Raw genomic sequence first — 25,017 nt, forward strand, 5'->3', positions numbered from 1 at the left:
TTAGCTCTGGGTGTTTCATACATGCTGTGTGTCAGATTGAGGAAGGTCACTTTTACTTTGAGTTTGTCTAGTGTTTCTATTATGAATGGGTGTTGGATTTTGTTTGATGGCTTTTCTGGGTCTTTTCAGATTAAGTAGTGTGGTTTTAGTCCTTTATTCTATCAATATGGCATATTGCGTTGATTTATTTTCACACGTTACACCTGTCTTTCATTTCTGAGCTACATCTTACTTGTTGAAAGTGTGTAATCTGTTTTGCATGTCACTGGTTTCAGATAATTAAGAGTTGACAATTTTCATGTTTATTTTAATAAGAGGCATTGGTCTGCAGTTTTTCTTGTGACGTCTTTTTCTTGTTCTAATATCAAGGAATTCTAGTTTCATAGAATTACATTTGAATGTACTCTCTATTTTCAACTTTTTGAAAATTTATGAGGTATTATTAGTCTTAAGTTTTCTTTAAATGTTTGGTAGAATTCATCAGTGAAGCCATTGGAATCGGGCTTTTCTTTGTGGGAAATTTAAAAATGACTAATTCAGTCTCTTTGCCCTGTAAATAAGTGAAGAAAAAAAAGACAATTTATCATACAGTTATTTTGTCTTTTATCATTATCAACAAAAGTACCTTTACTGAAGCTATTTTGATATGTGGGAGTGTGTATAGTTATATTACCATCTGTTGTCACATTCGCATTGAAGAACTTCCTTTAGTATATTTTTAAGGCAGGTGGGTTAGCAACAATTTTCTGTTTTTCTTGCTTTGGAACATCTTTATTTCTTCTTCATTTTTGAATAATATGTATACCTGGGAATAAGATTTTTGGTAGACTCTCTTTGTCTTCAGGATTTTTAATATGCCATCTCAGAACTTCTTGAACTTATTGTTTCTTTCTTCTTTTTTGGGGGTGGGTGGAGTTTTGCTCTTGTTGCCCAGACTGGAGTACAATGGCGCGATCTCAGATCACTGCAACCTCCACCTCCTGGGTTCAAGCGATTATCCTGCCTTGGTCTCCTGAGTGGCTGGGATTACAGGCGCCAGCCACCACCCCTGCTATTTTTTTTTTTTTTTTTTTTGTATTTTTAGTAGAGATAGGGTTTCACCATGTTGGCCAGGCTGGTCTTGAACTCCTGACTTCAGGTAATCCACCCGCCTCAGCCTCTCAAAGTGCTGGGATTACAGGCATGAGCCACTGTGCCTGGCCTGAATTTTTATTCTGTAGCTGCTTTCACAGTTTTCTTTTTATATTTGGCTTTTAACCTTTTGACTATGATGCTTCTTGGTGGGGATATTTCTGTATTTATCCTACTTAGGGATTGTTTATTTTCTTAAATATGTAGAGTATTTGTGTTTTTCATCAAATTTGCAGTGTCTGCCACTATTTTGTAATGGTATTTTGTTCCTTTCTCTCTCTCTTCTTCTGGTATTCCTATTGTGCATATTTTAGACTGCTTAAGTTGTCCCACATTTATCTGTGGTTCTGTTAACTTTTTCTTCATTCTTATCTGTTTTTCTGATCATTAATTACCTTTTAATTTTATCAAGTTCATTTGTTCTTACTTCTGTCAACTCAAATCTACTGATGAGCCCTTCAGTAAGTTTTAAATTTTTATTATTGTACTTGTCAACTTTAAAATTCCCATTTGATTCTTCATTATCATTTCTATTTATGTGTTGATATTCTCTAGTTGATAAAAACTTGTCATTATACTTTAATTCTTTAGATACAGTTCCTGGTAGTCCTTTGAAAAAATGTATAATAGCTGTTTTTGAAGTTTTTGTTCACTAAATCTAAGATCTGCACTCTCTTTAAGGCAGGTTCTGGCACCTCCTTTTCTTTTTTCCTCTCTATAGCTTAAATTTTTCAGGTGTTTTGATTACTATATTTTTCTTTTCAAGAATGACACCATTGTTCCATGAGTGGACATGGGGGTGGAGGAGAGGGTTGATAGCCCCTGGTCTTCCCATCATTCTTTCCTAGTATGAACTTCTGTCATACCATTAGCTGTGGCCGGAAAGATATGGGTCCTAGTTTTATTAGGCTAACGTGTCTGGATAGAGGTTCTGCCCTATGTGTGTCAGCTGGGTGAAGGAAGGGAAACCTAGTCCTCTTTCTGTGCCTTCTCAGATTAAGGCTTCTACACAGAGAGCTGGGGTATGGGAGATAATAGTTACCAGTACCATGTTCCTACGTGAGCGAAATACTATTCAGGCTACCACCAGTGAGAAAAGGGATCCTTCTTCCTTGGTTGTACTGTCAAGGTGGAGACTCCTTATAACATGCATGGGAAGTTAGTTGAAGCAGATTGTAAATGCTACAGATTCTTGCTGTTCTCACAGAAAGTTAGCAGGTATTTTTGAATAACTGTTTCTCCATTTGCTACATGAAATTAGATCAGTTTTCAGAGACTTTAAGGTAAGTGGGTGTTTCTTGTATATTTTATCAGTTAACTGGTTGTTTTACGGGGAAGAGAATTGCCAAGCCCCTCACGTAGCCATTCTGGAAATCATTCCATTATGCTTGTCAGCTCGTTCCTGTGAGACACATGGGATCGTCCGAAACATCATGACCATCATAAAGGGGGGAAGCTTGGGAAGGAGAGTGAGAAATAGCACCAGCTGTGAATGCCCCCTTACTCTAAAAGCACCAACACCTTCTATACCCTGCCATTATAATTCTATAAATCCTTTTTCGACCAAAATGATGTCACAGGGCTGTCTTTAACTACAAGACCATAATTATATATTGATGTTTTATTTATATTTTAGCCTTTCTAGTGGAAGTGGCCATTGAGAAAAGAGCTGGAAATATGTTTGTTTCATCAATAAATTATGTTTGAAACAAGCAATTTAGGTATATTAAACATTGCTTTTAGACGGATAATTGCAACTTTGATCAAATTGGCACTCCAAAGAAAAATAGAAATGTTTATTGCCTCAGAGTAAAATAATGATTGCATAAAAAAACTGGATAATATATTAATGGATATGAGTACAAAACTTGGGGTCAATTTTGAAGTAAAATAAGTAAATATTTTCTGAATCAGACTGCTGATTTAGCAACAGGTGTTTCTTTTTTCTTTTTTCTTTTTTTTTTTTTTTGAGACAGAGTCTCACTCTGTCTCCCAGGCTAGAGTGCCGTGGCACCATCTCGGCTCACTGCAACCTCCGCCTCCTGGGTTCAAGTGATTCTCCTGCCTCAGCCTCCTAAATAGCTGGGATTACCGGCACGTGCCACCAGGCCCAGCAAATTTTTGTATTTTAAGTAGAGAAAAGGTTTCACCATGGTTGTGAGGCTGGTCTTGAACTCCTGACCTCGTGATCTGCCTGCCTCAGCCTCCCAAAATGCTAGGATTACAGGTGTGAGCCACTGTGCTGGGCTGCAACAGGTTTTTTTTTTTTTTTTTTTAACTGTAAACTTTTATTTTATGTTATGTTATTTTATCTTAATCCAGAAGGTACATGTTGTTGCATGAGTATATAGCATACCGGTGGGGATTAGGATTCTGATGTATCCAATATCCAAATAGTGAACCTGGTACTCGTTAGTTTTTCAACTTCCCCCTCCTTTTGGAGTCCCCAGTGCCTATTATTTTCTCATTTATGACCACATTTACCCATCGTTTAGATACAACTTGTAAGTGAGAACATGTAGTATTTGGTTTTCTGAGTTCATTCACTCAGGATAATGGCCTCTAGCTCCACCCCCATTGCTGCAAACGACATGATTTAGTTCATTTTTATATCTGCATACTATTCCGTGGTGGGTATGTACCACATTTTCTTTATTCAGTCAACCATTGATGGACACTCAGGTTGGTCACCTTTACTATTTTGAATAGTGCCGTGAAGAACATGCAAGTTCAACTGCCCTTTTGATATAACAATTTATTTTCTGTTTGGTAAATGCTTAATAGTAAGATTGCTGTGTTGAATGGTCATTTTGTCTTTAGTTCTTTGAGAAATCTCCATACTATTTTCCATGGGGTTTAAATTAATTTACATTCCCAGCAACAATATATGTTTCCTTTTCTCCATATCCATATCAATATCTGTTGTTTTGGTGTTTTACTAATAACCATTATTGCTAGCATAAAATGATATATCATTGTGGGTTTTTTTTTTTTTTGACAGAGTCTCGCTCTTTAGTGGTTATTTGACAACTTACAATGGCTTTCAAGAGCAGATTCTTGATATATTTTCTCTAATCCTATATATCATTTTTATTTGACATTATCTTGGTTAAAATTATATTTTTTCACATATAATTAATCACTTGGGGGTCTATACGGAATTCAACTAAATAAAATTTAAGTAACACTCTTGACCATTGAAAATCATAGTATTTATGTTATATATTTGCATAGTACATATAATAGCTTAGCAGTTTTTAGTACCAAAGTGTTATAGATATAAGTTATAGTATAAGTTATCTGAGAGCATATAGAGAGAGAGCTTGCAAGTCATAGATTTGTAGAAATGTAAGGAAGAGAAAATATCTAACCTTGTTTGTAAGAAAAGTGGGTGGATGTTTTCATCAACAACTTTCCAACTTGTATCATTAGTAGGCTACAATATAAATCCAACATAGTTGTACTCCGAGGATAAGGAGATAGTCTCAAAGATTCTATGCATCATTTATTTATGCTCATATCTGTATATGGCTGGTTTAAATTTATAAACTGATTTAGCTCCTTGATCTGTACAAGTGTCTGTTTGTCAATCACTTACATCAAAGTAGTTAAGTCATAAATTTATGTACCTCTAGATCAGAAATCCCTGGGAGCGTGTCTCATGGGCAGTTGAAGCCATAAATCATTCAGGATGGTCAGTAGTTAGCCAAGGGCCTGAGGCTAAATCTGCTAGGCAAGGTGCAGAGAGATAATAAAAAAGTACCTAAGTATGCCTGACTCTTTTCAGAATTAGGATTTATCATCATGTGTCACTTAATAATGGGGATATGATCTGACAAATACATAATTAAATCACAGGTGGCAGAGCCTACCACACTCCTAGGATTCATGGTATAACCCATTGCACTTAGGCTACAAAGCTATACAATATGTTACTCTACTGAATACTGTAGGCAATTGTAACACAATGGTAAGTATTGGTGTTTCTAAACATAGAAAAGGTACAGTAAAAATATAATATAAAAGATGACAAATGGTACCCCGATAAAGGGAACTTATCAAGAATGGAGCCTGAAGGACTGGAAGTTGCTCTGGGCCAATGAGTGAGTGGTGACTAAATGCGAAGCCCTAGGACATTACTGTGCATTACCGTAGACTTTATAACACTGTATGTTTAAGCTACACTACACTTAATTTTTAAAAAGTTTCTTTTCTTAATAAGAAATTAATCATAGCGTAGCATAACTTTTTTTACCTTATAAACTTAACTTTTTTATACTCCTTTACTCTTTTGTAATAATACTTCTCTTAAAATCAATACACGACTGAGTGCGGTGGCTCACACCTGTAATCCCAGCACTTTGGGAGGCCGAGGTAGGTGGATCACCTGAGGTCAGGAGTTTGAGACCAGCCTGGCCAACATGGTGAAACCCCGTCTCTACTAAAAATACAAAAATTAGCTGGGCGTGGTGGTGGATGCCTGTAATCCTAGCTACTTGGGAGGTTGAGGCATGAGAATCGCTTGAACCTGGGAGGCAGAAGTTGCAGTGAACTGTGATCATGCCACTGCACTCCAGTCTAGGCGATAGAGTGAGACTTTGTCTCCAAAAAAAAAAAAAAGAAGAAGAAAACAAAACAAAAGATGTTGTACAACTGTACAAAAATATTTTCTTTCTTTCTATCATTTGTCTATGTACTTTTTTCTTTTTTAAAATTTTTTACTTTTTAAAATTTTAATTGCAAACACACACTTAAAAAAAAAATGTATGGCACACACCTTAGGCTAGGCCTACACTCAGAATCAGGATCATCAATATCACTGTCTTCCGACTCCACATCTTGTCCCACTAGAAGGTCTCTAGGGGCGGTAACAGCTCCAGGCTGAAGTGCAGTAACACTGGGCTCGCTACAGCCTCGATTTCCTGGGCTTAAGCAATGCTCCCACCTTAGCTCCCACAGTAGCTGGGACTACAGGTGCACACCACCACGTGCAGTTAACTTTCGCATTTTTTGTAAAGATGAGGTTTCTCCATGTTGTGCAGGCTGGTCTCAAACTCCTGAGCTCAAGCAATCTGCCCATCTCAGCCTCTCAAAGTGCTGGGATTACAGGTGTGCACCACCAGGCACAGCCTCTTCATTATAATTTTATGAGATGAATGTGCAGTTCATCATTGATCAAAATAATGATCTTATATAAGGTCATATAAGATTGCAAAAGTCTTATAAAATATTGTGTAAGATTGTAATAAGTGATTGTATAAGATTGCAAACTCTCATAAAATATCCTAATAATTAATATAAACTTTGCAGAAAAGGTTATTTATGTGATATCATCAGCTTTATCTGCAAAAAATATTTGGATATGTTTGTGGACCTATCCAGAAACAAACAAATAGCTAATTTATATTTACAAATGTAAATTTGTCTCCAAATGCTATTAGACCTGTTCATCTCTCTTAGATATAAGAAAATTTTAAAAATCACATGAAGAATTTTATTTTATACATAAAATTTAGTAATTAAGAAATAAAAACTAAAAAATTTTATTACATGTGAAAAATATCCATTTTGGTCAAAAGATACATAACCACAATTGTATAGAAGGAATATATTTCAAGAAATCTTTTGTACAGAAGGTGACTATAATTAAGATACATTCTATTTTTGAAAGAGTAAAGAATGTGAAGTTGTGTATTTTTATCAAATCACAAAAAATGCATTTATTAGCTAGATTTAAGCATTCCACAATATATATAAACTTCAAAACACCATGTGTACATGATTGAAACATACAAGGCTGTCTTTCAATTAAAATTAAAAAATTGAAAGAATAAAAATGGATTTTTCTGTAATAGATAATTTAAAATTATTATTTATTCAAACTTCCTAATGTTCTCTCTTTTAAGATCTATTATAAAGTGATAGTAAATGAGGCAATGTGAAATTGAAACAGGGATAGAATCCAGGAATAGGGGTACTTTACCTGTTAATGAAAAAAATGTAATGCTGCATTGTAATGGTGGAAAAAAAATGGTCTTGTAAATAAGTAACTCTTAATCTATTAGATTTAAAAAATCTCTTGTCTCTACTTCATGCCGTTTACAATAATCAATTCCACTTTAATCATAGATATAAATATATAGATTTATATTTATATAAATATAAATTATAGGTATAAATATAAACAATGAAACCTTTAGAAATATACACAGAAGAATATTTTTATGACCTTAAAGGAGGTAACATTTCTTAAAGGAGGAAAAAAATGCACTAACCACAAAAAAAAATTGCTGTATCACACTTACTTATAAATAAGAACTTCAGATCAAAAGATAACATTAATTGAAAAGATAGCCTACAGAGACATAGAAGATAATCATTTAGATATAGATCTATATCTACATTAGTATAGATATAGATTCTAAAACACATGCATATTCAGAGAATATAAAGAACTCCAATATATTTATAATAAAGAAAAAGACAATTCTACATTAAATGGGCAAAAGTTTTGAAGAGATATTTCAAATAAGAGGATACTCAGATGTACAATAAACACATGAAGCACTGTAGTCTTCGTCTAAGAAATGCAAGTTAAAACCACAGTGCAATGATACAATCACCAATGATGCTTAAAAAAAAACAGTGATCCAAGGGCTGTCAAGAGTATGGAACAACTGAAACTCTCATACACTGCTAATGGGAAATAAGTTAGTACAACCATATCAGAAAACTGTTTGGAAGTATCTGTCAAAGCTGAGTATATGTACACTTTGTGACTCAACAATTCCACTCTTATGTAGCCAGTGAACTAAAATAAGGACATATATTCACCAAAAGATACATCAAGGATTATCACTGCAGAGCTATTCATAAGCTTCAAGATTTAAAAAATATATAAAATGGTTTCAACATAAAGTTTATCTGTATATGCAGAAATAAAGTCTAACCTATCAATTTATATATTGTAAAGTATATATAATAAGTGTACTCTCTCAATAGAAATGAAATACTATACATTGATATGAATGAACAAAGTGCAATTGCATTCAATAACATGGATAAACAAATATAATGATAAATATAGTGATAAACAAATATAATGACCTTAAGGCTTCCAGAAATGTTTGATATAGCAGAGTCTGAAGATCCCAGCTTGTTTCCATGGAAAGTCATGCATCATACCAAGAGACAGGAAGATCGCAACTTGAATGAGAAAAGATAATCCACAGATGACAATACCAAGATGATACAGATGTTAGAATTATTAAAGACTTTCAAGAAGCCATTATTAAAATACTTTAAGGAGCAGTTATAAATCTGCTTTATAAAAATGTAAAAAAAAATGAAAAGTCCCAGGAAAGAAACAAAAAAATAGAAGTTTTCAACTTTAAAATATAATAATTGAAATAAAACTTCCATATATGTGTGTAACAATAGAATGGAGGGGGCATAAAATGAAAACGTGAACTGAAAGATAAAATAGTTGAAATTATTCAATCTGACTAACAGAAAAAATAGACTAAAAAGAAAGGAGTGGATCCTCAGAAACAGAGAAGGTTGTAATAAAATTTCTAACATTCATGTTATCAAACTGTTGCAAGGAGAGAAAAAAGAGAAACTGACTGAGAAAGTACTTGAAAAAATAATGGCTAGAACCTTCCCTAATTTGGCAAAAGACATAAACCTGAGGGAACACCAAACAGGATAAACTCCAATACATTCACAGCAAGATACATCATCTTCAAACTTCTAAAACTAAAAACCAAGAAAAATATTTTCAAAGCAGAGAGAGAGAGACAGGCCTTATTTGTGGGTAAAAAACAATGAGAATTTTAGCAGAGGAACTTTTAAACATTTGAATGAAGTTCTATATATTATTATTTTTTCCTTCTGTGGATTATGCTTTTGGTGTCAGTTCTAAGAACTGACTAGGCTACTGACTAGCCACAGATCTTGACCGTTAGAGAACTTCCTTCTGCCATTCTTTTAGGGTAAACCTATTGGGGACAAGTTCTGTATGTTTTCGCCATCTGAAAAGTCATGACTTCCCCTTTATGCCTGAAGAATATTTTTGCTGGAATCGGATTCTGGGTTAACAGTACTTTCCTTTAAGCACTTGAAAAATATTTTGCCTTTTTCTGCTGGCCTTGGAGATTTCCAAAACATCCTGGGGCATAAGGATGCAGAGGGTGAGAAATGAGAAGAGATGAAGATAATTTAAGCATTTTATACCTCCCAACTTCTATAACATCCTTCCTTACAGGAGTCAGGAGTCAGTCTGATTTTCATTAATATACTATTATGAATTACCACTTTTCCTGATGTTTTCCCAGCAAGATGCAGTTATATTATGTTTCAGTGGCAAAATATCAACTCTAGTGTCACTGCAAATTTAAAAGATCAAAGTTCAAATCATCATAGCCTACATTCACCTAATATTGTTCTGGAGACTGGAGATAAAAATGTATATTTTCCAAAAGAGGAAAAATTTGTTTCTGCCTGTAATATTTTTTATTTTATTTATTTTTTTTTTTGAAACGGAGTCTCATTCTTGTTGCCAGGCTGGAGCGCAGTGGCGTGATCTAGGCTCACTACAACCTCTGCCTTCTCGGGTTCAAGTGATTATCCTGCCTCAGCCTCCTGAGTACAGGCACCTGCTACCACGCCCCACTACTTTTTTTTGGTATATTTAGTAGAGACGGGGTTTTACCATGTTAGCCAGACTGGTCTCAAACTCCTGACCTCATGATCCGCCTGCCTTGGCCTACCAAAGTGTTGAGATTACAAGCATGAGCTGCCATGCCCAGACTGTCTGTGAATTTTATTAAATTGCCATAACCTTCTAAACCCTTGACAAGTGTGAGTAACTAATCAATAGGTGCTTATAATCTTCAGATTTGAGTGGTTCTTTTTGGGATAACAATCCATAAAATAATTTTGTCATAATATATATTATGACATATATATTAAAAATCATCCGGTAAAAGTACACTTTAAGATGTTAAATGTGTCTGGATATTCACTAGATTTAGAAGTGAGTCATTTTCTCCTGCTGGGACCTGGCAGGTTAGATTGTTACTGTAACTGAGCACTCTTAGGGAAGTGTAGTAATTTATGTTACCTCAGCAGGACACATACCCTCCAGTCACCAAAAAAATATAGTTTGATCTTAGCAGGAGGAATACATTAACATTGTTTTTTTGTTCAAGAGAACAAACTTGTAATTTTAGTGTTTAGTAGAGAAAATGATAAAGAAAAATTACAATTAGATTAAGAGAACCATGTAAGATCATTATACACCATAACCTGCTTTGCAATTTCACATATTGCAGACCTGATTGATAATTAATCAGTATTGCGTAACTTTTAAAGAATAATACTTCAATAAATCACTTAGAGTGATCTATTGAAATATAACACTATTTCTTTTCCCACCATCAAGAAAATGCGTGGTTTGATTCTCAATGAAGATATATGTTTAAAACTATAGAATATTTCACCAATAAAATAACTGATTATCAAAACTTAATATGTTGACATTATAAGAACTACTGCATGATTCAGTGAGTTATATATCAAACTCTTTAGCTTTTATTAAACAGATGTACCTAAAAAGAGTTGATTCGGTGTCTGCAATAAGACCCATGGTAAAATGCAGTGAAGATATACAATCATAAATGTGGATTTCTATCAAAAATTCCTATTGGTGTAGGAGCTCCGCTGGCTTAGAAGCTGCACTCTCTCACCAAAAGCCTGTAATAGCTCCATAACCATAGTTTTCAGTGCCCTATAACCTGCCCATTCACAAGTTATCTCATTTAAAAAAGCCAAAAGATAGAAGGGCCACACAGTATATGGCAGTGCCCACTGCTTCACAGGGAATGCATTCCAAGACCCCAGGTGGATGCCGGAAATCATGGACAGTGCTGAACCCAATTGCCATAATTAGGAGCATGTTTCTGATAATGTCTTCCACCCACAAATGTAATGCCTTTTCTATCTCGATTAAGCACCTTTCATGTACTGTGGTTGTAATTTTACGGTGTCGAGGTACAACAGTTAAACTAGTCTGAAGTTCTTTTTCGTTCTTCACAATTTCACAGGTAAATTTGTTCTTTCCATAGATGCTAGCAATCACAGCATACCTTTGATTTTCTCTCCTTATAAAGTTGAGAACTTTCAACTTTTCACTTAAAGGAAGCACTTTACATCTTCTCTTCGGTATATCTGAATTGCCATTACTACTACTCTTGCGCTTTGGGGTCATCATTAAGTAATAATGGTGATTTGAACACAAGTACTGTGATATCACCACAATCCATCTGTTAACCGAGATGGCTACTAAGTGATTAACAGGCAGACAGGAGATCCCCATAGAGTGGAGATACCGGAGAAAGGGAAGATTCACATCCTAGTCAGGATGAAGCAGAATAGGGCAAGATTTCATCACACTACTCAGAATGACATGTAATTTAAAACTTAGGAATTTTGGGGGGCATTTTCCACTTAGTATTTTTGGACCATGGTTGAGTGGGGTGACTGAAGGTATGGAAACAAAATTGGGGATAAGGAAAGAATATTGTATTTATAATTGCCACTACAGGAGCAATGTATCTATCCACGGTCAGCTTTTCCATAAACAGCATTGTCTAGTAAAGCATGCCATTAGTTTCTATAGAAACAAAAGCAGGGAATCAACCAAAGACCAAATTTTCATGAAGAAAGGGAAAGGACAGTTTTTGTTAAACCTTACACATAGTCTTTTATTCTATTTATGATTTAAGTATTAAATTACATACATATATTTATTAATGTAAAAGCAAACTTGTAATTCTAATATAAATCCTACTCTGTAATAATGGATTATACTTCTTGTTTAATAATAGTTTTGATTTATACTACTTTTGTTTATTTTCTTTTAGCCAGTATGTTATGAAGAATAATTGGTTTATAACATTTGTTTCTTATAATGTCATTGTAAAGCTATTTTTCTTCTATTTTCTAAAAATGTATTATTGATCTCTTTCATAAAATTTTAGCAGAATTCACCAGTGAAGCAATTAGAGCTTGGAAATTTTTTCTATAGAAAGTTTTGAGTGCAAATGTAATTTCCTTAAGATTAATATGCAGTGTTAATTTTATTCTTGCATTTATGTTAATGAATTAATTTTTTCAATGTATTTGTACAACTTATCTAAGTCTTGTAATTTACTGACAGAAGGGATTCAAAATATGTAGGATCTGTACTGAAATTCAATATATTACTTCTGATATTATTAATTTGTATTTTTTCTCTCTCTTTTCTCTTGCTCCAACATTTTAGACTTTTAAAAAATCTGCTAATCTTTTACAGAATCAACTTACTGTTTTGTTGATTTTCCCCTTTTTTTGTGTTCTATTTCATTGATCTCTGCTCTTATTTTTATTATTTTCTTCTCTAACAAAGATATACAAATGGCCAATAGCACATGAAAAGACCCTCAACATCATTAATCGTTAGCAAAATACATAGTAATACCACAATGAAATATCACTTTGTATCCACTAAGATGGTGACAATCAAAAAATAATAATAAACAAATATAACAAGTATTGGGAAAGATATGAATAAATTAAAAACTTTGTACATTGTTAATGAGAATTCAGTATGTTGTGGCCACGATGGGAAACACTCTGGAGGTTCCTCAGAATTTTAAACATAGAATTACCATGTGACCCAGGGATTTCACTCCTAAGTATACACTCAAAAGAAATAAAAATAGATATTCAAACAAATATTTCCACATAAATATTCATAGCAGCACTATTCAAAGAGCCAAAAGGTGGAAACAACCCAAATGCTTATCAAGGGACATTTGACATTTGACAAAAGGTGGTATATCCACACAATGGAATATTATTCAGCCTTAAAAAGGAATGAAATCCACTATATACCACAGTATAGATGAACCTTGAAAACATCATACTAATATAAATAAGCCAAGCGTGAAAAGCGATATACTGTATGGTTCCATTTATATGAATTAGCCTAATAAATACATCCATTTAACAGAAAGGAGACCGGTGGTTTTGGGGGAGAAGGCAGTAGGGGATAACTGCTTGATGTGCCTGGGGTTTGTTTTGGATGATGAACACGTCTTGGAACTAGATGAAGGTGATACTTGTACAACATTGTGAATACACTAAATGACACTGAATTGTTCACTTCATAAAGATTAATTTCATGTTATTTAAGTCTTATCTCAATAAAAAATACCAAAAATCCCCCAAACAAAACACCAAAAATGATTTCTAATGTGTTAAGGGCTCTAATAAAAAAGTAAGAACATAAAAGACCAGATGCATAATAGAGATATGGTATTTTTAATTAAAAATCAGAAGTGAATGTTAAGAATAAAAACACTACAACAAATTAAAAATGTCATTTGAAGTCATCAGTAGGATGGAAGGAAGCAAGATAGAGTTGAGTAAAGGATCAGTAAGCATGAATATAAGTTAACAGAAACTTCCCAAAATGAAATTAAAAGGTGAAGTTGGGGGGGATAAAAAATAGAACAGAATCTTTGTGTACTGTTGGACAATTAAAATGATGTAATATAGGTGTAATCAAGTATCATGAGGAGAAGAAAAATCAATGGAGCAGAAAGTTGTGAAGTAATGATGCTGAGAACTTTTTAAAATTAATGACAATCACAGAATCAGGAAGGTTATAGAACACCCAGCAAAATAAATACAAAAACAAGAAAACCAAAAAGCTCTCACCTTAAACATACATTAAAACTCCAGGAAGCAAGAGACAAAGATAAACTTCTAAATAGACCCAGAGTGGAGGAAAATACTTTGTCTATAGAGGAAGAATAGCAGAAACATCAGATTCTTATTGGAAACCACATAAACAAAAGAAAATCTAGTTGAAAACAGAGTTGTGTCTTTAAAATGTTGAAAGAACAAAAACTACCAACCTAAAATTCTATACCCTGTGAAATTACCTTTCAAAAGTAAACGGAGATAAAATCTTTCTCACACAAAAACAAATAGAATTCATGGCCAACAGACCTGCTTTATAAGGTTTATTATTATTTTTTATTCTGGAAGAAGTAACCATTTAGGTCAGAATATTGAATCAATGTAAAGAAATGGAGAACAACAGAGAAGTAATGACTTTTGGTAAATTAATATGTTTTATTATTTATAATTCTTAATGATGTAAAAGATAATGATTTATTATAAGTAATAATAGTAATAAAGTATCATGAATTTACAGCCTATGAATAAGTTAAATGTAAGCTTTGTCACAAGGGATGTGAGAGTCAAAATTTGGATCCTCCATTATAAGTTGCCTGAAGTAACATGAAAAATAGTATCATTTTAAGGTGGCCTTGAAGTAGCCAAAAATTTATGTTGTAAACTGTAAGAAAAGCACTTAAAAAAATCAGAAGAAGTATAATTGAGGTCAAGCATCAGGACTCATTCCTGGTTCTGAATGGATTCTAAGGAACGGGTGAGCGAAATATAGATCAGCCCTCTATCTCCACAGATCTCCGGAATCTTAGTATAGATGACCCCATGAGCCCCAAGGTCTTTTTAGTTGGCAGGAGAAACTGCCCAGAGATTTGGCAAAGACAGAGCTTGAATCTGCACAGAGCTCAGTTGAGTTAGTGGGGGAAAGGATGTGGTGGAAGATGCCATAGGGACCCATCCCCCAACACTCTCCATATTCCTCCAGGTGGCTTTAACTTTGTTATCTGCTGCACTTGGAGAAAGCATGGCTGCCTTTCTTCTGGCACAGGGGTGAGTTTCATTTGTGCACCCCACCCCCTTTCTGATGGCCCCCTCCAGAGTCCCTGTCTGACAACACCAGCTCACAAACATCTTCAGCTGTCTCACTAAAGCACTTTTGCAGTCGCTATGGCCATAGTGCTCTTGCAGGCAGCCCCTGCCACCCCACCAAAGTCCTTTTGCTGACAGCTCCCCACCAGAGTGTGTCCCTCCAAGATGCCCCCACCAATCATTGCCCTACTGGAATGCATTTGGCCATGACTCTGCCACCACCCCACTGGAGCACCTTCACACACTACCCCCATGCTGCCTGCCAGTGCATTTTTGCACACAACCCCCACGGAGTGCTGTTGCCAGTGGTTTGGGAGCAACTCAGCCCTGCGGTGCAGCCAGTGCTACCCCTCAAGGGCCAGAGGACAAAGTTAAGGGCCTGATTCCAGCTCCAGAATCTGTTCAGGATTGCTGAGCTGAAACTTGGCCCTCTGAAAGGATCTGGAAATGAAGCCATTCGACTATATACAACTCATACCACAGTCAAACCCTCAGGGGCAATAAAGAACATAAAAACAAAAAGCCCCATTCAAGGGACAACAACTTCAAAGAATAAAGGGACATCAGACCTCACAGATGCAAAAGAACCAGTGCAAGAACTCTGGCAAATCTTAAAGTTAAGAGTGTCCTCTTACTTACAAAGGATTACACTAGCTCCTTAGCAATGGTTCTTAACTAGATAGAAATGGCTGAAATGTCAGCAATGGAATTCAGAAACTAGATGGCAAGCAAGCTGAATGAGATATAAGAGAAGGTTGAAACCCAATTTAAGGAAAACAGTAAAACAATCCAAGAGAGTAAAAAGATGACATAGCTATTTTAAGAAAGAAGCAAACTGAATTATTAGAAATAAAAAATTCACTACAGGAATTTCATAAAACAAGGCATAAACAACAGAATAGATCAAGCTGAGGAAGCATCTCAGAGCTTGAAAATAGCTCCTTCAAAGCAATGCAGGTAGACAAAAATAAAGAAAAAAGAATATTGACAAATGAAGAAAAACTCTGAGAAATATGGGATTATGTAAAGAAATATGGGACTGTGTAAACATATAATTCATTGGCATTTCTAAATGAGAATGAGAGAGAGCAAGCAAGTTGCAAAATATATTGGAGGAAATAATTCATGAAAATTTCTGTAATTTCAGCAGACAGGTTGACATGCAAATTCAAGAAATACAGAGAACCCCTGTGTGGTACTGGACAAGGTGACCATCCCCAAGACATAAGAGTCATTAGATTCTTCAAGGCCAATGTGAAAAAAAAAAATTCCTAAAGGTAGCTAGAGAGAAGGGGATGTTCACTTTACAAAGGGAATCCCATCAGACTAACAGTAGAACTTTCAGCAGAAACCTTACAAGCCAGAAGAGATTGGGGGCCTATTTTCAGCATCCTTAAAGAAAAGAAATTCCAACCCAGAATCTCATATTCCATCCAACTGAGCAAAGAAGAAATAAACTCATTTTCAGACAAGAAAATCCTAAATGAATTTGTTATCATTAGACCTGCCTTACAAGAGGTCCTAAAGGCAGTGCTAAGTATGAAAATGAAAAAATATCTGCCATCACCAAAAACACTTAGGTATGCCTGTTGACACTATAAAGCAACTATACAATCAAGTCTGCGTAACAGTTAGCTAATGATAGAATGACAAGATCAAATCCTCACATATCATTATTGATGATTAATGTAAACAGGCTAAATGCTCCACTTAAAAAGCATAGGGTGAAAAGTTGGATAAAGAAGCGAGACTGAGCTGTCTGCTGTCTTCAAGAGACTCATCTCACAACTAACAACACACATAGGCTTAAAGTAAAGAAATGGACAAATATTTATCACACTAACAAAACTTTTAAAAAAAGGCAGGCATCACTACTATTATAACAGATAAAACAGACTTTAACCAACAATGACCATTCCAAAGGATAAAGAAAGGCATCACATAATGACAAAGGGTTCAATTCAATAAGATGACTTAACTCTCCTTAATATATGCACATCCAACATTGGAGCACTCATATTCACAAAATAAGTTCTTAGAGATCTACAAAATGATTTAGATAACCATACAGGAATAGTGTGATACTTCAAATCACACTGACAGTATTGGACAGATCATTGCCACAGAAGCCCAACAAGGATATTTTGGACTTAAATTCAATACCTGACCAATTTGTCCTCATATATAGCTAAAGAACACTCCATCCAACAATAGCAGAATATACATTCTTCTTCTCTGTATGCAGTATATACTCAAGATTGACGAAATGCTCCACCATAAAGCAAGTCTCAACAGATTAAAAAAAAAAAACAAAACTGAAATCGTATCAACCACATTCTCAGACCACAGTGCAATAAAAGTAGAAATCAATACCAAGATAATATCTCAAAACCACACAATTACACGGAAGTGAAACAACCTGCTCCTGAATGACTTGATTAGGAATAAAATTAAGGCAGAAATAAAAATAACTCTTTGAAACTAACACAAAGAGTGACACAACATACAAGAATCTTTTGGATATAGCCAAAGTAATGTTAAGAGGAAAATTTATAGCACTAAACACTTACGTCAAGAAGTTAGAAAGAACTCAAATTAACAACTTAATGCCACACCTAGAAAAACTACAAAAACAGGAGCAAACAAACCATAAAACTAGCAGTAGAAAATAAATAATCAAAATCAGACCTGAATTGAGTATCTCAAAACCACATGATTACGTGGAAGTAAACAACCTCCTCCTGAATGACTTGGTTAGGAATAAAATTAAGGCAAAAATAAAAATAACTATTTGAAACTAACACAAAGAGTGACACAACATACAAGAATCTTTAGGATATAGCTAAAGTAATGTTAAGAGGAAAATTTATAGCACTAAACACTTACATCAAGAAGTTAGAAAGAACTCAAATTAATAACTTCATGCCACACCTAGAAAAACTACAAAAACAAGAGCAAGCAAACCCTAAAACTAGCAGTAGAAAATAAATAATTAAAATCAGACCAGAATTGAATGAATTTGAGATGCAAAAAATCCATAGAAGAGATCAGAGAAACCCAAAGTTGCTCTTCAATAGAATAAACAAGATGGATCTATAGCTAGATTAATAAAGAAAAACAAAAGATTCAAATATATACAATCCAAAATGACAAAGATGACATTACAACCACCCCTATAGAAATACAACTCACCAGGGATGTAAAGATCTCTACAATGAGAATTACCAAACACTACTGAAAGAAATCAAAGAAGACACATTCAAAAGGAAAAACATTCCATGCCCATGAGTAGCAAGAATCAGTGTTGTTAAAATGACAATACTGCACAGGGGAACAGACTCACTGCTATTACTATCAAAATACCTATGTTATTTTTCACAGAATTAGAAAAAAATTACTCTAAAATTCATATAGAACCAAGAAAGAGTCCAAATCACCAGCACAATACTAGGCAAAAATAATAAAGCTGGAGGCATCACACTATCTGACATAAAACAATACTATAAGTCTATAGTAATCAAAACAGCATGGTATTGGTATGAAAAGCAGCCACACAGACCAATGGAACAGACAAAAGAACCCATAAATAAAGCAACACACCTACAATCACCTGATCTTTGACAAAGTTGACAATAAGAAGCAATGGGGAAAAGACTCCCTGTTCAATAAATACTGTTAGGATAGCTGGCTAGCCTTATGCAGAGGATTGAACCTTCCTTTCACCACACACAAATATTAACTCAAGATGGATTAAAAATTTAAATGTGTGATCTAAAACTATAAGAATCTGAGAAGAAAACTTATGAAATACCATTTTGGAAATCAGTCTTGGGAAAGAATTAATGACTAAGTCCTCAAAAGCAATTGCAACAAAACCAAAAATTGGCAAGTGCAACCTAATCAAACCAAAGAACTTCTGTACAGCAAAAGAAACTCTCAACAGAGTAAACAGGCAACCCACAGAATGGGAGAAAATATTCACAAATTATGCATCCAAAAAAGGTCTAATATCCACAATCTGTAGGGAACTTAATTCAACAAACAAAAAACAACCCCATTAAAAGTGTACAAAGGGGCCAGGCACGGAGACTCATGTCTGTAATCCCAGCACTTTGGTAGGCCGAGGTGGGCAGATCACAAGGTCAGGAGATTGAGAACGTCTTAGCTGAGTTCACACCATTGCACTCCAGCCTGGTGACAGAGCAAGACTCCATCTCAAAAAAATAAATAAATAAAAATAAAAAAGGCAAGAAAATAAGTGTACAAAGGACATGAACAGACATTTCTTCAAAGAAGACATACATATGGCCAACAGATAATACGAAAAAATACTCTTTGCTAATCATTACAGAAATGCACATCAAAACCACAATGAGACAGCATCTCACACCAGTGAGAATGGCTATTAAAAAATGTCAGAAGACAGTGAGGTTGGTGAAGATGTGAGAAAGGGAACACTTAGAGACTGCTGGTGGGAATGTAAATCAGTTTAGCCACTGTGGAAAGCAACGTGTAGATTTCTCAACAACTTTAAACAGAACTACCATTCAACCTAGCAATCCCACCAGTGGGTGTATACCCAAAAGAAAAGAAACTGTTTTTTTTTTTTTTTTTTTTTTTTAACAAAATGTCACATGTACTTGCATGTTCATTGAAGGACTATTCACAATAGCAAAGACTGGAATCAAAGTGGATGCCCATTAACAGTAAATTGGATAAATAAAATGTGGTACATATATATCATGGAATACTGCAAAGCCATAAAAAGTAAAGTAATGAAATCATGCCCTTTGCAGCCACTTGGATGAAGCTGGAGGCCATCATTCTTTTTTTTTTTTTTTTTTGAGACAGAGTCTCACACTGCACTGTCACTCGGCTGGAGTGCAATGGCGTGAACGTGGCTCACTGCAACCTCCACCTCCTGGGTTCCTGCGATTTCCCTGCCTCAGCCTCCCAAGTAGCTGGGATTAACTGGGATTACAGACACACACCACTGCACCCAGTTAATTTTTTCTACTTTTAGTAGAGATTGGGTTTCACCATGTTGGCCAGACTGGTCTCGAATTCCTGACCTCATGACCCACCTGCCTCAGCTTCCCAAAGTGCTGGGATTATGGGCCACTATTCTAAGTGAGGTAACACCAGAACAGAAAACCAAATACTGCACATTCTCACTTATAAGAGGGAGCTAAACATTGGATACACATAAACCAAAGCTGTAAGAATAGACCCTAGGAACTGCTTGAGTGGGGAGAGTGAGAAAGGTGTTTGGGTAAAAAATTGCCTATTGGGTAATATTATTATCACCTGGGTGATGGGATAAATCATACACTAAACCTCAGTGACCTGAAATATACCCATGTTACAAACCTGCCCATTTACCCCTGAATCTAAAATAAAAATTAAGAAATCAACAAAAAATAATAAAATAAATATTTAAAAAGGTATAACTGATATCCTGAAAGAGAAGATAAAATTGAGTCATATAAAAATACTCATATAAGTCCATAGAGGACAGAAAAAGAAGTCTTTGGCAATATATAGAAAGGAGTTACAAACATAGTTAATATTGATCCAAAGATAGGAATAATCGCCTTAAATTTGAACGGTCTAAATATGCCAGTGAAAATGCAGAGATTGCCAGTATATATGATAAAACAAGACTCACTATCTATTATGTACAGTAAGTCTACTTTTAAAATAAAGACAGGTTAAAAGTAAAGAGATTGAGAAGAATGTATATTGCTAACAAAAATCAAAAGAAAGCTCGAATGACTATATTAACTAAAGACAAGCCTTTAGAGCAAGGGAAATTATTAATGAAAAGGAGAGCGTTATATAATCATAAAGGGGCAAATTTTCCAAGAAAACATACAAATCCTAAATGCATAAACACCAAACAATACATCATCAAAATATGCGAGACAAATATTGGTAGAACTGAAAGAAGATGTAGATAAATCCACTATTATGTTTGGAGATGTTGGCATACCTTATCAGTAATGTATAGCTCAAGCAGCTAGAAAAGCAGTAAAGATATATTTTATTTGAACAGCACTATCAATCTGTTTGATCTAGTTAACATTTACAGAATGCCACATCCAACAACTGAAGAATGCACATTCAACTCAGCCTTGCATGAAACATTTATCAAGATAGTCCACAATCTGCATCATAAACACACCTTAAAAATTTTGAAGAATTAAATTAACACCAATCTTCCTCAAATTTTTCTAAAAACTTGCAGAGGAGGAAATACAGTCAAACTCGTTTTATAAAGTCAGCACTACCCTGATACAAAGCCAGACAAAGAAGTATAGGGAAAAACAAAACAAAAACAGAAACGAAAAAAAACAAAAATGCAGACCGATGACACTGTTGAATACTGATGTAAAAATCTACAACAAAATACCAGCAGACAGGATAGAGCAGCACTTTAAAAAGATTATGCACCATAAGCAAGTTAGGGTTACTCCTGGAATACAAGGATAGTTTAGCATATAAAAATCAATCAATGTAATGCAGCACATTAACAAAATAAAGGAAAACATTTAAACTGAAAGCATACTGAATATGTCCTTAGGAACAATTTAATTAAACTAGAAAAGAGTACCAACAAGTCACCTAGAAAATCTGCAAACAATTGAAAATTAAACTATTCACATCTAAGTAATATATGGATCAAACAAGAATTTTTAAGAGAAATTTAAAAATGTTTTGCACTAAAGAAAATAAAACACACTATCAAAATGTGTGGAAAGCAGCAAAACAGTGCTTAGAGGAAGGTTTGTAGCATTCAAAGTATATTTAAGAGAGAAGAAAGATCTAGAATCCATAATCTGGCTCTCACCATAAAAATAGAGACAAAAGAATCCTTTAGGCTAAAGAAAACATAAGAAAATGACAAAAATTAGAACAGAAATTAATAAAATTTAAAATATGGAAAAAATCCACCTTTGAAAAGTTTAATAGGAGTAATAAATTTCTAGGCAGGTGAAAGAAAGAAAGAGAATAAAGAAATTACCAATATCAAAAATACAAAAATGATCAACACTAATATCAGGCCCTTTAAGTGAATTAAAAAGTAAATATATATGAGCAATTCTCTAGCCACAAAATTGATAACTAGATGAAATAGACCAGTTCCTTGGAAGACACAAACTACCATAACTCACACAAAGCAAAAAGGCAGCCTGAATTCCCAGTGCTTATATGCATTAAAGTAATTGAATCAATAACTCATAGCTCTCTAAAGAATAAATCAACAGTCAAAATAGTTTCACTGGTGAATTGTACAAAACACAGGAAGAAATGATACCAATTATTCATAAACTTTTCCTGAAAATAGAAGCAGAGCAAAACTTTCTAATTTATTTTATAAGTATGGAACTATCCTATTATCAAAACCAGATAAAAGATAAAAAGAAAGAAATAGAACATTATCTCTCATGAAATGAGATGCAAAAATACTAACAAAATATTAGTAAATTAATTCTAATAATGCAAAAAAGTACATCATGACAATGTAGGATTTACTACAGTTGTGCAAGTTTAGAAAATAAATGTATGTAATGTATCCAATCAACAGACAAAAGAATTAAAATAATACAAACATATCAGTTGGCTCAGAAAAATAATTTGACAAAATGCTATATCCATTCATTATAAAAACTATCAGCAAAATATGAACGAAAGAGAACGGTCTGAATTTGATAAAGTGTAGCCACAGAAAACCTACAGTAAAAATCATACTTAACAAAGGAGGTCCTCTCACAGCTCTTATTCAACATAGTGCTAGAACTCCTACCTACTACAGTAAGACAAGACAAGGAAAATAAATGTATACAGACTAAAAAGAAAGAAACTCTATTTGTAGATTATATGATTTTATATAGAGAGAACTCCAAAGAATTACATAAAAAGCTTATGCAACTTATAATTAAGTTTAGTTTATGCGAAAATTCAGTTGCTTTCCTATACTATAACTATGAATAATTAGAATTTGAGGTTAAAAATGTAATATTATTTAAATATCACATAAATAGAATATTTAAGCTAAAATTACAGAAAACATATGTGTGAAAGTAATATAGAACATTGATAAAAAGCCAAAGAATATCTAAATAAATGGAATGATATTCCAAATTCGTGGTTTGGAAGGCCCAACATTGTTAAGATATCATTTCTTCCCGAATTGATCTCTAGGGTCAACACAATGAAAATAAAAATCCTAGCAAGGTATTTTGTAGATATTGACTGTTATGGATAGAATTTTGCACCCCACTCCAAATTCATATATTGAAGCATTAACTCGTAGTGTGATGGTATGTGGAGATGAGGCCTTTGAGAGCTAATTAGGTTAGATGAGGTCATGAGAGTGGGGTGCTTGTGATGGGATTAGTGACCAATAAGAGGACAAAGAGGGTTATCTCTCTGCTCCATGGGAGGGCAGAGGAAAAGGCAGACATTTGCAAGCCAGGAAGATAGCTCTCTCCATAAACAGAATTAGCCAGCACTCTGATCTCAGACACCTTAGTCTTCAGAACTGTGAGAAATAAATGGCTTGTTGCTAAAGCTTCATTCTATGGCATTTTGTTACGGCAGCTGGAACAGATTGAGATACTGACAAACTGATTCTAAAGTTTGTATGGAAAGCTAAGACCTGGAACAGCCAATACAGGACTGAAGAACAAAGTCAAAGTACCCAAACTACTTGATTGTAAAACTTACCACGTAGCACAAGTAATAGTGACAGTCTACTATTGGGAAAATAATAAACATATAAAAGGATGAACTACAATAGAGATCTCACAAATAGACCAACAGAAATATAGTTTAGTGACCTTTGACAAAGGATTCAACTCAATGAAGAAAGGATAGTCTTTCAACCAAATGCTGAGGAAAAATTAAAATGTCTGTATATAAAAAATTTTTAAAAATATTCCAAACCCAGACAAGGACCTTAGACTTCTTACAAAATTATTTCAAATTTGCTTATAGACCTAACTGTAAAATGTAAAATATATGCAACTTTTACATGACATTATAAGAGAAAAAATACTTACCAATGGTTTAATTATATTTTTATAGCGACAATACTAAAAGCATGATACAAGAAAGAGAAAATTGATAATTTGGACTTGATCAAACTTAAATTTTTTTTCTCTGCAAAAGACATCGTTAAGAGAATAAAAAGACAAGCCAGAGACTGGAAGAAAATATTTGCAAAATACAAATATAATGAAAATTTCATATCAAAAGTATACAAAGAACTCTTAAGAATCAACAATGAGGAACAAACAACCTAGTTAAAAGTAATCCAAATCTGGACAAACATTTCACCAGAGAAGTTATACAAAGAGGAAATAAACTCATGAAAATGTACTCAACATTATTTGTCATTAGGGAATTTCAAATGAAAATCACAGTAAAATTGATATATACCCCTGAGAATGGTTAAAATTCAAAACACTGAAAATACAAATGGCTGTGGGGATGCAGAGCAGCAGAAGCTCTTGGTGATTCACGGTGTGAAAGTAAATGGCACAGCCACTTTAGAAGGCTGTTTGGCAGCTTCTTCCAAAGCTAAACATAGTCTTATCATACAATGCAATAATTACACTCCAGTAAACTTATGTCCATATGGAATCCTACATGCTTGTATTTCTAGTAGATGTGTTTATAATTACTCAAAACTACATGCAATCCAGATGACTTTTAAGAAGTGAATGGATAGACATTGATAGACAAATTGTGGAATATCCATACAATGGAATATTATAGAGGGATAAAAAAATGGACTATATAACCACAAAAAAGCAGACCTAAATCTTAAATTCATATTGTTATGTGAAAGAAGCTAGCCTGACTGAAAGCTATATACTGTATAATTTCAATTATATTTCATTTTGTAGAAGGAAAAGCTATAAAGACAATAAAAAACATCAATGATTGCCAGATGTTTGGGGTGAGAGAGGGATGAATAGGTGAAATAATAGGGCATTTTATAGGGTATTGGAACTATTACATATGATACTCTAATGGTGGATCCAT

The 25,017-nt window shown here is 34.1% G+C and overlaps 1 long non-coding RNA gene across 1 annotated transcript; it reads right to left on the reverse strand.

Annotated features, from left to right (window-relative positions):
- Window positions 1-291: 291 nt before the first annotated feature.
- LOC139355679 (uncharacterized) lies at window positions 292-11,349 on the reverse strand. Its single transcript, XR_011606520.1, has 4 exons — window positions 11,280-11,349; window positions 8,239-8,337; window positions 4,761-4,857; window positions 292-550 (listed from the first exon to the last, which is right to left on the reverse strand). It is a non-coding gene; the product is annotated as an uncharacterized lncRNA (long non-coding RNA).
- Window positions 11,350-25,017: the final 13,668 nt, after the last annotated feature.

Source organism: Macaca nemestrina, chromosome 8 (genome assembly GCF_043159975.1).
Source record: "Macaca nemestrina isolate mMacNem1 chromosome 8, mMacNem.hap1, whole genome shotgun sequence".
Classification (NCBI taxonomy): Eukaryota; Metazoa; Chordata; class Mammalia; order Primates; family Cercopithecidae; genus Macaca; species Macaca nemestrina.